Below are 12,595 nucleotides of genomic sequence, written 5' to 3' on the forward strand. Positions count from 1 at the left end.
TTCTTTCCATGATTGTACCGGAGTTTCTGGCAAGAATAATAGAAACAGAAGAAGAAATATAAGTATAAAAATTAAAAAGAAAAATGATATTATTTTGGAAGGTATAACCAAAAATTTAAGAACTGAAAATATGTTTGAATAAAAAAGTATTAATAAGTTGCCTACATATCAAATCAACATATACAATCAAATTACATTTTTACATAACTTAAAAAATTTAGAAAATATTTTTAAAAGATACCATTTTTAAAATAACAAAATAAAAAGTAATCAGAAATAAATCTACCAAAACCTTGTTGATGCTTGCCATAGAGAAAATCATAAAACTTTATTAAAGCACATTCAAAAACACTACCTAAATACAACTAAATAACACCTACTAGGATAGAAAAGGTCTGTGTCTTAAAGATGTCAATACTTCCCAAACTTCAAAAGATAGTTAAAATTTCAATACGGTTTACACAAAACTTTAAAATAAAATATTAAAATTGATGTATAAATATCCAAAAATAACCAATAAGCTCATGAAAAAAAGAAGGGTAATTCTAGGAGACTTCTTTTTTGAGGTATCAGGGCCTATTTCCAAGTTATGTTGCATAAGATAGTGTAGTATTGGGGCAAAGCAAGTGAACATACCAAAAAGTAGAATGAAGAGTCTAGGAAGAGAGTCGTGCATACTTATAAACTTGATTTATGAAAAATGCTTGCATTGTACATCAATGGATAAAGGATGGGTTATCCAATAAAGACATCAGATGGCTAAAAATTTAGAATCAAATTATTATTGTAATGTTTAAACATACATAAAAATCTAAAAATTAGTAAAATGATCACCTATATTCTTATATTAGTCATGGTTCTCAGTGGAGAGGGAGGGGTAGAGAAATAGAGTGTGTGTGTCATTTTAAGGAATTAGCTCATAGATTTGTAAATTCAATTCTATGGGTGAATCCAAAATATAATGGGCAAGGCCCAAAGACTGGGGACTCACTGGAGAATTGTAGTTTGAGTCCAAAGACAGCCTGCTGGCAGAATTTCTGCTTTCTCAGGGAGGTCAGTATTCCATTAAAGCTTTCGTGTGATTGAATGAGGTTCACCCACATTATAGAGGGTAATCTGTCTTCTCTAAGTCCATTGATATACATGTTAATCTCATGCAAAAAAAAGTTCCAAAAAACATTCAGAATAATATTTGACCAAATATCTGTGCACTGTGACCCCACCAAATTGACATATAAAATTAACCATCACTGTAGATATCATCAAAATTTAACTATTAATATTTTGCCGTCTTTGCTTCACCTGCATTTCTTGTTATATTTTGTTTTTGCTGAAGTATTTTTATAGTAAATTTACATCATGATACTTCACCCTATATACCTCGGCATGCCTTTATAAAAATTATTTTCCATAACCACACTAACATTATCATACTTAATAAAATTATCAATAATTCACACATATAGTATGTAATTTCATTTCAGGATTTTTTTATCCCAACCATCTCAAAATGGTATTTATATTTGATTTATTCAAACCAAGATCCAATTCAAAATCACACACTTAATTCAGTTGTTATCTCTCTCCAACCTTCTTTAACTAGATAGTATCGCCACCCCATCTCATGTTCCTCATTAAAGAAATGAGGGTTTCCCACATTCAAAATTTGACTGATTAAATCATGTGTTATTTTAACTTCTCCCTTTGTTTTCTTTTTTCTACAAAATGGAAGTTACGTTTAAAGAATAACTCAATTCAGAGTTAATATTTTTGCAAAAATACTTCATAAGTGATGCTGTGAACTTTGTTTTGTATTATATAATACTCATAATGTCAGCTTGTTTCACCTGATCAGAGTTAAGGTGATAATGGTTCCTTCTATTCTAAAATTATTTTCACCATGTGCCCAGCTAATTTCATGGTTACTTTGGAGCCATGAAATTTTGCAGTTCTTCATCCATATTTCATCTAATAGCATTTACATCCACTGAAGATTTTTGCCAGAATCGTTTGAACATCAGTTAAATATTAGAATCAATTAAACATTGTTTGACACTATCATTTCTTAGCAGACATTTTTCTGTACAGAAGCATTTACTCTTATCAACTGGGGCTTTTGATAACTCCAAAATAAAGTTCCTATCAGAAAGGTTAATTGATGCTTATTTATTTCCCTTTAATCACCATTTTTGAGTAGAGAATATAATAGCAATCTATAATGATTTTTAAGTAAATTTTGTTAATTTGGGCTTTGTTGGTTATTTGCTATTGTTTTCAGGTTTTTTCTTTTATGAGTATCCTTATAGACTAACTAATTTCAATCAACCCATTATTTTGTCTATATTACTTTCATACTCAAATTGAACCTTTTCAAGCTTGCTCCTGCATTCTCTTTGATAGAATCCTTTTGGTCTTGGAGAGCTTTCCCATTTTAATGCACAAAAAGATGCCCTGCCGACATTGCCTAGCCCAAAATTGAAATTGGCCAATTTTTAAAAGTTCTACTTTCCTTAGCAAGAAATGGTATTTACAGACCAAAATCAGGGCACTTGCAGTGCACACTGGTATTAAAGTGTAATTTCTATAGGCCTTTTCAGTGTATAGAAATAGACATTCTATATACTTAAAATCATGAGTTCACATTGATATTTTCAATTCCAATTTAACTGTGTATTTGTATTGGAATCACATCATTTTTCTCTAATACCAAACCTATTTTATTTATTTTGTAATAATATCAATATAACTAATTTCTTGCCTAATTCTACAAAATAAAGTAATTTTGAAAAATACTATTACTACAAATAATAAAACTATTTTTAAAGTTTAAAATTTCTAGACTATTTTTTTTTTGGTTTTAGACCATATCCCACTAAGAATGTGTGATGATAAGTTATTTTTACAACTATACTTTTATGCAATAATCTGTTTCATTTTTCTTTACACAATGTTTATAAGTTCCCTACTATCATCAACAAATTAATTAGCTTATGTTTTTCTACAACTTACTTTCTCATTATCCATCATCCAACATCAAACATCCCATCTGAAACAATAGCATTGTTCTGATTTTTACTTTTGCACTCTGAAATACACTTAAGCTTCTACTGTTCAATTTGACAGTTTTAAATAATATCCATTGATTTCCAATTTTTACCTATGAGGCATCAATTATTTTATCCTACTTTTCTCCTTTGCTCCCTTTCTTCTCTCTTTTCTTTATAAATTGTTATTTCTACAATATCAGAGCACATGATACTAATATACTATTCTTTGCCCTTATGCCAATAATTATTTTAGACCATTGATTATATTAAAAATTCAGCACCAGTTCTTTTGTTAAAGTTTTACCAATTATAAATCTGGCAGATTCCTCAGGAAATACTCAAAAACATAACAATTCTTTAGCTCCAGCATATTCAAAATAGTTTTTCTCTAGTCTTGATTCCTGAAGGATAGCTTGTCTAGATATTATATCATTAGCTCATTATTTCTTTGCACATCTATTACATGTTGTCATTCATTTTTTCCTATAAAATATTGCTGCTGAGCGGTCAGATGCCAACCTGCTTTGATTTTCTTTGAAAGAACTTGGTCCTTTTGTCTGAAGCCCAGAAAAGCTTATTTTTAGTGTCTAATTAATGCATATAGGATATGCTCCAAGTTGGCAAGTCACTGTATAGATTCAGTCTTTTGTAATTTCAAGAAATTTTTTTGAATATATTTTTAAATATTTGTTCTGCTCCATTCTAGTTCTTCTTCTTTAGGATCTTCATTTATATATTTATTAAATTTACTTTAACTTTCTTCTATATGTATCAAGTTTCTCAGATTTTTTGTCTCTTTTTTTATCTGCATAGTTTTCTTGAACTCCCTCATTTCCGCATACCTTTATTGTGTCATCATATTTGCTCATCCCTGTGTGTCAATAATTTATTTTTATCTTATATGATTTTGTCCTTTTTGAAAAAAATTTTAAGTTCTCTCTGATATCTTTTGACATCTTGTTATTTAAGCCATTTCTTCTGAGTTTTTAATTGTTTCTGCTTCATAATTGTTTTTTAGACTTTTGAATGCTTCATTTTTATTTCTGTGTTTTATCTTCATTTTGATTTTCTTGTGCTTTGTGGCTTTGTCTCATATTTTTATTTACAAATAATTTTAAACTTTATTATCTATAGTTTTATAGTGTCTGTTAGTTTTGGCTTGTATTTTTATTTTTAAAGACGTTAGATATTCCTAGTATTTTAGTTAATAAAGGATTCTACAGATTATGGTACAGGAGGTGAAGTGGCATTTCTACTTTCTTAACTCAAGGGTTCCCTCCTTCTGTTGCTACAGAAGGAAAGTTGTTTTATATGGTACCTTTGTGCGGTCAGCTTTTCTCTGGTTCCTTATTCCGATTACATTCTACAAAGGCTACTTACATTTTTAATCATGGTTGCTGTTTTCAAAGGACACCTTCAATTTCCAGGTTGCTTCTCTTTCTGTGCCCAAGAATTTCAGCCTTTCTAAGACGCCAATTCTAGTCCCATGCATTTTGGAGCCTATTGCATTCAACTTCTCGATTATGAGTCCTCTGAACTACAGAATCGCACATCCACTCTCAGCACATGCCTTAGGGTTGGACACTTTCCTTCTGAAGGTAAACTCCTTATCTAGTCTCTACCACTGTCATCATGCTTTTGTACTTCATAGTTTTCTGTACAATTTTTTTTTTGGGGGGGTGGTTCTATATGATATTAAGGGTTCTGGCAACAGCTCTGCCTGTCTTGTGTGTTTTCTCTAATTACTTGCATATCAGAGTTTATAGTCTTCTCGGTCTTCAAGTTACACTATAAAAGTGAGTTGTGGGAGTTTTAATTTGCTCTCATTTTCCTGTTTCTGGATAGTAGTAGGTTTCAGGTGATTCCAATGTAGGTCACTGCCATTATCCTGGAGAGCCTGAAAATCCTAGATTGCTTCAGCCTAATTTAAATAAAGAAATTCATAATATTTAGAAGAAAATATAGGTGATTATCTGTATAAATATAGTATGTGGAAGACCTTCTTTAGTAAGACTTGAGAAGTTACATTAGTCTACTCAGCCTGCCATAACAAAACACCATAGTCTGGGTGGCTTTTACAACAGAAATTAATTTTTTCACAGTTCTCACTGGTGTGCGTTGGAGCTCCTTATTTCATTCTACAAATTCCCATCCAGGCTAAATGTAAGAGGTGGCTCTGAAAAAAAAACAGGCATAGTTGGAGAACTATATTCTCAGCCTTCAGAACCTCAAATTAAGAGTTTCCTATCAGACAATGGGAGGCAATGAGAGACAACCAAGCACTGAAAATTAATTTAACAGTGCTGTGTTCCCGCTGAAGCCCAAGCTGCCAGATTCCATATAGTATCAGAGTAGCCAAAATAAAACTGAGGTAGAACATGATGTGTGAGCTAAATGGCAATTTTATAAAAGAGGTAAGCTGAAAATCTTGATAATTTTTCTAAAGAACATCTTTGAACATATAGACAAGAGCCTGTCTAAGTCAGAGAGAGCAATTATATTACAAAAAAAAAATTATATGCCTGACCCTCAAAAGCTTGTGACTATTTCATCCTCTGAAATAATCCCCTAGAGTCAAACCAAATCAGCAGGAAGCAGGTGGTGAAAACTGTTCAACTTCCACTACTAACTTCTGATGTGACTACAAAAGATAATGGAATAATGTTTGCCCTCAGAGGGCAAATCCACAGGCCACACTGAATAATGGACTAGGGAGTTCTGCTCAGAAGGCAGAATCAATGTTGAAAGGAAGAAATGTCTCCATGATCAGAGCAGGGAGTCAAAATAAGTCCTTCTCAGCAAGATTTCTTTATGGCTGTGGCCCAGTAACTGCTGTACACTTCCTGTTCTTCACTCTTCCATCTAAGAAATTATTTAAAGGTAACTAGTTCAAACCTATCATTGTATATTGGGTGATAGGAGGGCTGCAGATAACACTCAGTTGGGTCATAAACCACAGGGCTACAGAGAGCAGCAATTTGACCTGGACACAATCAGTGTAGAGGACTATGTTGTCCTCTACAGGAACTGAGTATGTTCTAGGTGTGGAAAGACAGGCATACCTGGAACTGTGAGAACCAAGTGGAGCAGACTCTGACGGTGACAGCTAGTTGTCCACTAATTTCTATTCCTCCCTTCTTGAATTACGCAGCTCCCGAATTATAGTTGTTCATATACCGTACCTATAATAAATAAGAGATTAATATCCAAAATTTACAGTTTCTGAGTCATAAAACATAAAGAAACATATCTCGACATAAAGAAAAATCTCAAAATGGGATTCTTATGGTTAAAGATAGCCAATTGAGCTCATGAATTACCACTAAGTTCTTCCCTCACTCTCCATCTCGCCTCCCATAATATCAAATAAACAAGAACAAAGGGATTAAAAAAAAGGAGAGGTGGAAGGGGGCACAATTCGCAAAGGTAAAAGGAGAAGAAACAAGCAATAGTATTTTGGAAGCTGGAAAGCCACAAATGTTGGTAATCTTAAGAAAACTGAAACCTAAATGTGCAGTGGGGAAAATATTTGTGCTGCAAAACCCCCAAAATACTTGAGAATGGCAGCTGAAGGCAGCTCAGGAGGTGAAGCTAAAGGTGGAGTTAAAATGGAGGATAGAGGACTGTTTAAAAGTCAGTTTAGGAAACAGTAGTTGGATTGACACTCTCATCCTTCACTTCACACAGTAGGCAACTGCCCCCACACCCAGTAACTCCTGGATTCTCCCTTCTTGCCACGTTTTTATCTCTTACCGGGGCTACCAGGAAAGACTAGAGGGTTATTCTGCGGAGAGGGTAAAGTAGAAGGCCTCTAGGTGAAGAAGTACCAGATATTATTGAGGACAGAGGAACTATACTAAAAGCAGGAGGATTATATGTATTTACATTGTTAGTCAGAGAACCACTAACTGCTATTCTTGATATAAAATCTTGGTCTCACTACTACACCTTCTGGTTGATTTTCATTTAAGTTTATTTAATAAATATGTATGTGTGCTTAAATATATTTGCTTTTCAGCCAAATTGAATTTTTTTTCCTTTTGCATGCTGGCTTAATTCATTTATCTTCCTTTAATAAATGATTTATCTTGTCTTACATCTGATATATTATTTTATACATGTTTCGTGTTTTTAATGCTGTTTGATGTTATTTTGTTGCCGATTTTCTTGAATTCAAATATATTTTCTTTGCTTCTATGTTGTTTCTATAAGGTGCATTTGTTATTTCCAGTCTACTTATTAACCTTTAACTTTAAGACTTTGAAAGGCAGCATTAAACTTGCATTGTAATTAAAATCAGAGCCAAGATGAAATGACATGGTTTTCTGTCTGATTACGTGTGTGCAGTGTTTCCTGTAACCTTCTCCTGATCTATATCACACTAATCTAGAGTTTTAAATCCAAATAACTGTTTTTTCATCTTTTCTTCAGATAAAGTCTGTTTTTTATTTTGAGAATAATATTTGTTGGTTTTATTCACTTTTTAAACATTCATAACAATTTGACTTTTGTACATTAACTAGTTTATCAGAGTCTAACCAAAAAAGCAAAGTGGTTTTACCTGTGCAGCCAAAGAATTTAAGGCAAGGAATTGACTGCACAAGTAAAAGGCAGGCTGAGAAGCCATGTAAAAGGCAGTAAGGTAACCTAGAGTTTAGCAAAAGTAAGGAGCCGCTACTGTCCCTAGGCTGGAGGGACAAGAAGAGGAAGCAATGATACTGGCCTAGATCACCTGTAATAATCATGGTAGGCCTGTCCAGAGAAAGCTGGCACCACCAAGAAGATGCAGCCTCTGCCAGATATACTGTGGAGGAAGCTACGTTCTCTCATTCTTTTACCCTTCCATGAAAGCCAACCATTCATTAAACCTCAGCTGGAAGCCACCTGACAAGGGGGGTTGACAAGAGTTAGACCCATATGAAATCTGGCAGAGCAAGGAGAGGGCAAGAAATAGATCTGAGAGCCAAGAGCTAGGACTTTCATCATCCACTTCCTCTATTACTCAGCATCCATTCTCATCATTATATTCATATTTAGTAACTACATGTTTTCACTTAACATGAAGCACATATCCATTGTACAAATACAGATAATCTCATCTTCTTCCCAACAAGGGGAAACACTAGTGACCAAAAGTCACTGAAACAAATTCAAGTTTAGGATCTCCAAGATAATCAGTCCTTACCACTCAGGTCTAGATATGGTTCCTTATAGACCATGACCTATGAACCATCATTGAGTACTATATACCTTAAGGATATATATATGACTGTTAAAATTCTTGAGTCTATACCTAATTTCGAGGTCATATTTGTAAGTTTCTTCTTCCTGCCACTTTGTTTTCCTTGCCTTCTGCAGTGCCATGATGGAACCGAGGCAATGTAATTTACCTACCACTAGAAGGTTAGCTGGTCTCCCTGGAATGGAGCCATACCAGCTCTAGAGAACTGGCCTCTGCTATAGGTGAGCTGAGCAGCCAGCAGGGCTAGCAGCTATAACAGCCTTGATAAGGGAAGGCCATGTTGCTGTATCCATACAAAGCTCTCAAAGCCATTTTATACAATGATAGGATATCTAAGGAAAGAGGCTTGAGCCAGCTCATGAATTTAATCAATTTATTTTTGAAAGTTTCTTCTGCAGTAGCCATATTTTTATGAGAAATTGCATAGGACACAATACCATCCCACTCTGTACCCATTACAAGAGGCCCGTCTACATATGTCTTCTTCAGACACCTTCATCATCAATTATTCAATTCTACTCTTTCTAAGTTGCTGACCAACAGCCAAGCCATTAGTTGCCACCAGTGAATAAGATCTTTAGTCCATGTTTCCTTCCAGGCAAAGGGATATATATATATATTCTGATTTTTCTCTTCACCAGATGGTCACCTTTGAGTGGGCATGTAAAACAGCAAAAGATCATTCCTAGCTGGTGCCAGCTTATCCTGCTGAGCTCTCCATAACAAGGCCTGAGGTATTTTTTCTTTATATGTCAGCTAGAAACTCTCCATGAAGCCACAGGCGTGGGCAGAAGGAATCGTGACAATGCAGAATGAGTAGGTGTCACGAGAGCCCGAGCCACCTGTCCATGCAGTTTTCTTTTTTCCTCTATACCTTCACAAGTCTAATCTAGATCATACTTCAATTTCATAATGACTGATCCTGTGTAATCTTACAGGTAAGTCTGATAATACCTAACTCATAGTGGACATCTCAGATTAGTATCTTTATGTCCAGTGGTCTAGCACTCAGCTTCTAACAGGTCTCAATAGCAAGTCAGAAGGTGCTTCTCAAAATGAAATAGAATCAGCAGAAGATTTTTGCCTCACAAGCCTAGGGAATTGTGTAACGCTTCCTTTGATATTGCTTGGCAGAGATTCCATATGGCACCCTTATTTATCATTGATACTTGGAGTACCACTGAATCTGATGGATGATAGGGCAGCTTATAATAGCCTGAACCTGTTGCAGTGTCTTCTTTTACTCTGCTCCCCTTCAAATGAACATGCAGCATGATAGGCTACTAAATGAAAGGCTCAGAACATCTCTCCCAAAAGGCCTTCAGAAGAGTGTACCAAGTGTTGTACTACTTCTTTAATGACAGGCAATGCAAAAAAACAGCATCTTAACTTAGGAAGATATAGCACAACATGCCTAAGTCCTTTGAACTCTCAAAAGTTATTGAATTGGCAGGTCCCCAAAAAGAATTTCTCTCTCAAATCTAGCACATATATATCCAACTAAAGCATCTAGTATACTTGTTATTTCTCAACGGTCCATTCTGCATCAATATTGTGCTCCATAGTATGATGTTCTGAAATCTCCAAATGATCAATGTTGGAAGAGATTACCATGTATCAGTTAATAATCCCAGGGAAGGACACTAAACACTCTGCTCATTGCACATTGGTATCAGAGTAACCAAGAACACAATGCAGAGAAGCACTGGGTGGAGCAATGCCTTTCTTACATAGAGAACAGACCGAGCAAGATAAGCCTCTATGGCCAGCAAGTGTCTCCCTGGACATGAGGCCTCCATGGCCAGCAAGTGTTTCCCTGTGGCTGAAGCTGGGCAATTTGCCTCCCTCACCTGTCTTGTGCCACAGCAGTAAGACCCCCTTCACCTCCCAATGGAGGACAGATATAAGTAGGGTTGGCCAAGTGCCACGTTATGTATAGACTTCAAACGAGGACAAAAGAGCACTCTTTGAGCCCGAAATAGGGAAAGATAGTCCCACATAAGGTAATAAGTCAGGTACAGGCTATGTGGACTATTTATCTCTTGGTTTGGAAATGTTCCAAGCCCAAGGCCCATTCTTATTTGGCTGAGTGGGGGCCAAAAGATTGACTGCCCTTCCCAACAATCAACATTCCACTAGATTATATGAATAAAGAGATTTAAAAAGTCATGACCAAGAGGTAAAACAGTGAAGGTACACTTCTTTTCATGTCAATTAAAAATGAACTGCTTTTCATTATTTTGCTGATTCCTATGATATGGTAGGTTTCTTGCAAATATGAATGCAATAATTCCTCACACTCCTATATGACACTTCTTGACAATGGGACTTTTCCATTCTTCATGTGAAGTAGCGTATATTTCTCTACCCCTTGAATCTGAACTGGCTTTGTTCTTTGTTTTGACCAACAGAACACAGTAGAACTGATACTGCAATGCTTCTAACTCTGAGCCTCAAGAGGCCTTGAAATTTCTGCTTTTACCCTCTTTCTACCTAGAGTCTGACTTGTGAAGAAGCCATAAAAAAAGATACCAAGGAATATGATAACCTTTTGTTTTACTATTTTGGAGATAAGGGGCAGTTCCAGGGGTTTCTCCTGTCCCAACTTCCCACCATAGAGAAGCAATGTGGAGATTTTTCAGTGGCCAAAAATGTTTAGTCCAATTCTGCATTCAGTATCTGAGAAAATATCCATAGTCTGGATCTGTGGGCCTACTGGGCCCTTTGGGAGATGAAATCAAGTTCACAAAATTTTCAACACAGGAGTGACATTTCTCACATCCACTCAGAGCCCAATCACATGCCTGTGTCTACCAATAAGGGTGCTGGAAAACATGCAGAAGGACATATTTGTAGATATTTATTGAGCAGTAAATTCCATGCCACAACTGTCTGTTGCCTTTTGTTGGAAGAAACTAGTTTTATTTCCCTATAGGTAACTTTGTTGGTTTTGTTTTGTTTACTTGGATATTTTATGGTATTTTTTTTCTTTATCTTTGTTGTTTAAATGTTCCCCCAAGATGAATATAAGTATAGCTTTGTTTTCATTGATTTTGCTAGGAACATAACTTTCTGCCATAAGTCTCTGACTATTTTCTACCTGTTTTCTGAAAGTCACACTCTCTGGATGGTAGTGTCAGTTTTAGTAGTGAAATAGAAAGTTGGAAAAACCAAAGGCAGAGGCAAAAAGTATTATGCTGCACATATGAAAGCAGAAAACTGAGAAAGAATAATATTTTCTTTTGGTTGGCTCAGATCTTGAGTTTCTGCATTCATTGACATGGTGAGAAAGTTACAAATTATCTTCTTGCTTCTTTTAAGGAGCAAGACAAAATCTAAATGTGCAATGATGTCAAGCCAGATTAGGTTTTCTTAATTTTAGTCCTATCCTGCCTTATAGGAAAGGAAGACTTTTCATAGTTTCCAACTATAAGTGGCTTGTTGTTTGCACTTTTCAGCTCTATAATGAATTTTCAGCTTTTTTCCATGAGGTTTTATTTTTTTCTTTTTTGTGGAAGACTAGAATAGACCACATAGACATGTGCCTTTTTATTCCAGAGCACAGCATGCTAATTTAACATATTGTTGATCACATCATATACTCAAAGCTCATCAGCTTTGAAAATATGATTTGGAGTGGTCGAAATATCTTGCTCCGTGGATTGGCAATTTCACTAAACACAGAACCTCATTTAAAGCTCTCTGGCTCTCCTATGCCTTCCACAATATGCCAAAATGTTCCAAAGCCTCCAGAAATATTAGGTTGACTTGTACTCTGCTCACTGCCTGTATGTTTCCCAGTCCAGCCATAAATCCCACACATCATGGACACTCACCAGCACAACATGTTTCTATTTAAAGATGTCTGGAAATGTTATTTCTTTATTGAAAAAAAAAATGTATGTAGAAAAAAGCAGTTTCCAGCACATGTATTTTCTTTTTCTATCTTTCCTGTGTCTTGGCTATTTCCTCATTTGAACAATTCACAGAGAAGAAAGAAATCCTAGAGACAGAAACTCTCATAGGCTAAAGCAGAATGAATCATGAAAATGTGTGCTGTTGTAAAGTTTTCAGATTCCAGGGCTGTCCACTGATTCCTAGCACGGCAACATGAACATTTTCTTATGACTAAGGAAAGGGAAAGTTTCCTTTTATTATTTGTTTACAATTCCTACATATCAATTGATGGTTATCTGTGTGTTTATCTAACAGGAATATATCGAGTAGAAATAAGTATATAAGTCTGATGCATATTTTTTACATTTTTCTGATAACTAACCCATTTTGAGAAATGAAGAATATAGAA

At 35.2% G+C, this 12,595-nt stretch overlaps 1 long non-coding RNA gene across 1 annotated transcript in view; it reads right to left on the reverse strand.

Annotated features, from left to right (window-relative positions):
- Positions 1-2,851: 2,851 nt before the first annotated feature.
- The window catches only part of LOC107517909, a 35,955-nt gene continuing 26,211 nt past the window's right edge, over positions 2,852-12,595 (reverse strand). The window contains exons 2-3 of the long non-coding RNA XR_001598685.2: positions 6,110-6,229; positions 2,852-5,223 (exon numbers count right to left, since the gene is read on the reverse strand). This is a non-coding gene — a long non-coding RNA (uncharacterized LOC107517909). The remainder of the gene's footprint in view (positions 5,224-6,109; positions 6,230-12,595) is intronic.

This window comes from Rousettus aegyptiacus, unplaced genomic scaffold (assembly GCF_014176215.1).
Source record: "Rousettus aegyptiacus isolate mRouAeg1 unplaced genomic scaffold, mRouAeg1.p scaffold_m13_p_10, whole genome shotgun sequence".
Classification (NCBI taxonomy): Eukaryota; Metazoa; Chordata; class Mammalia; order Chiroptera; family Pteropodidae; genus Rousettus; species Rousettus aegyptiacus.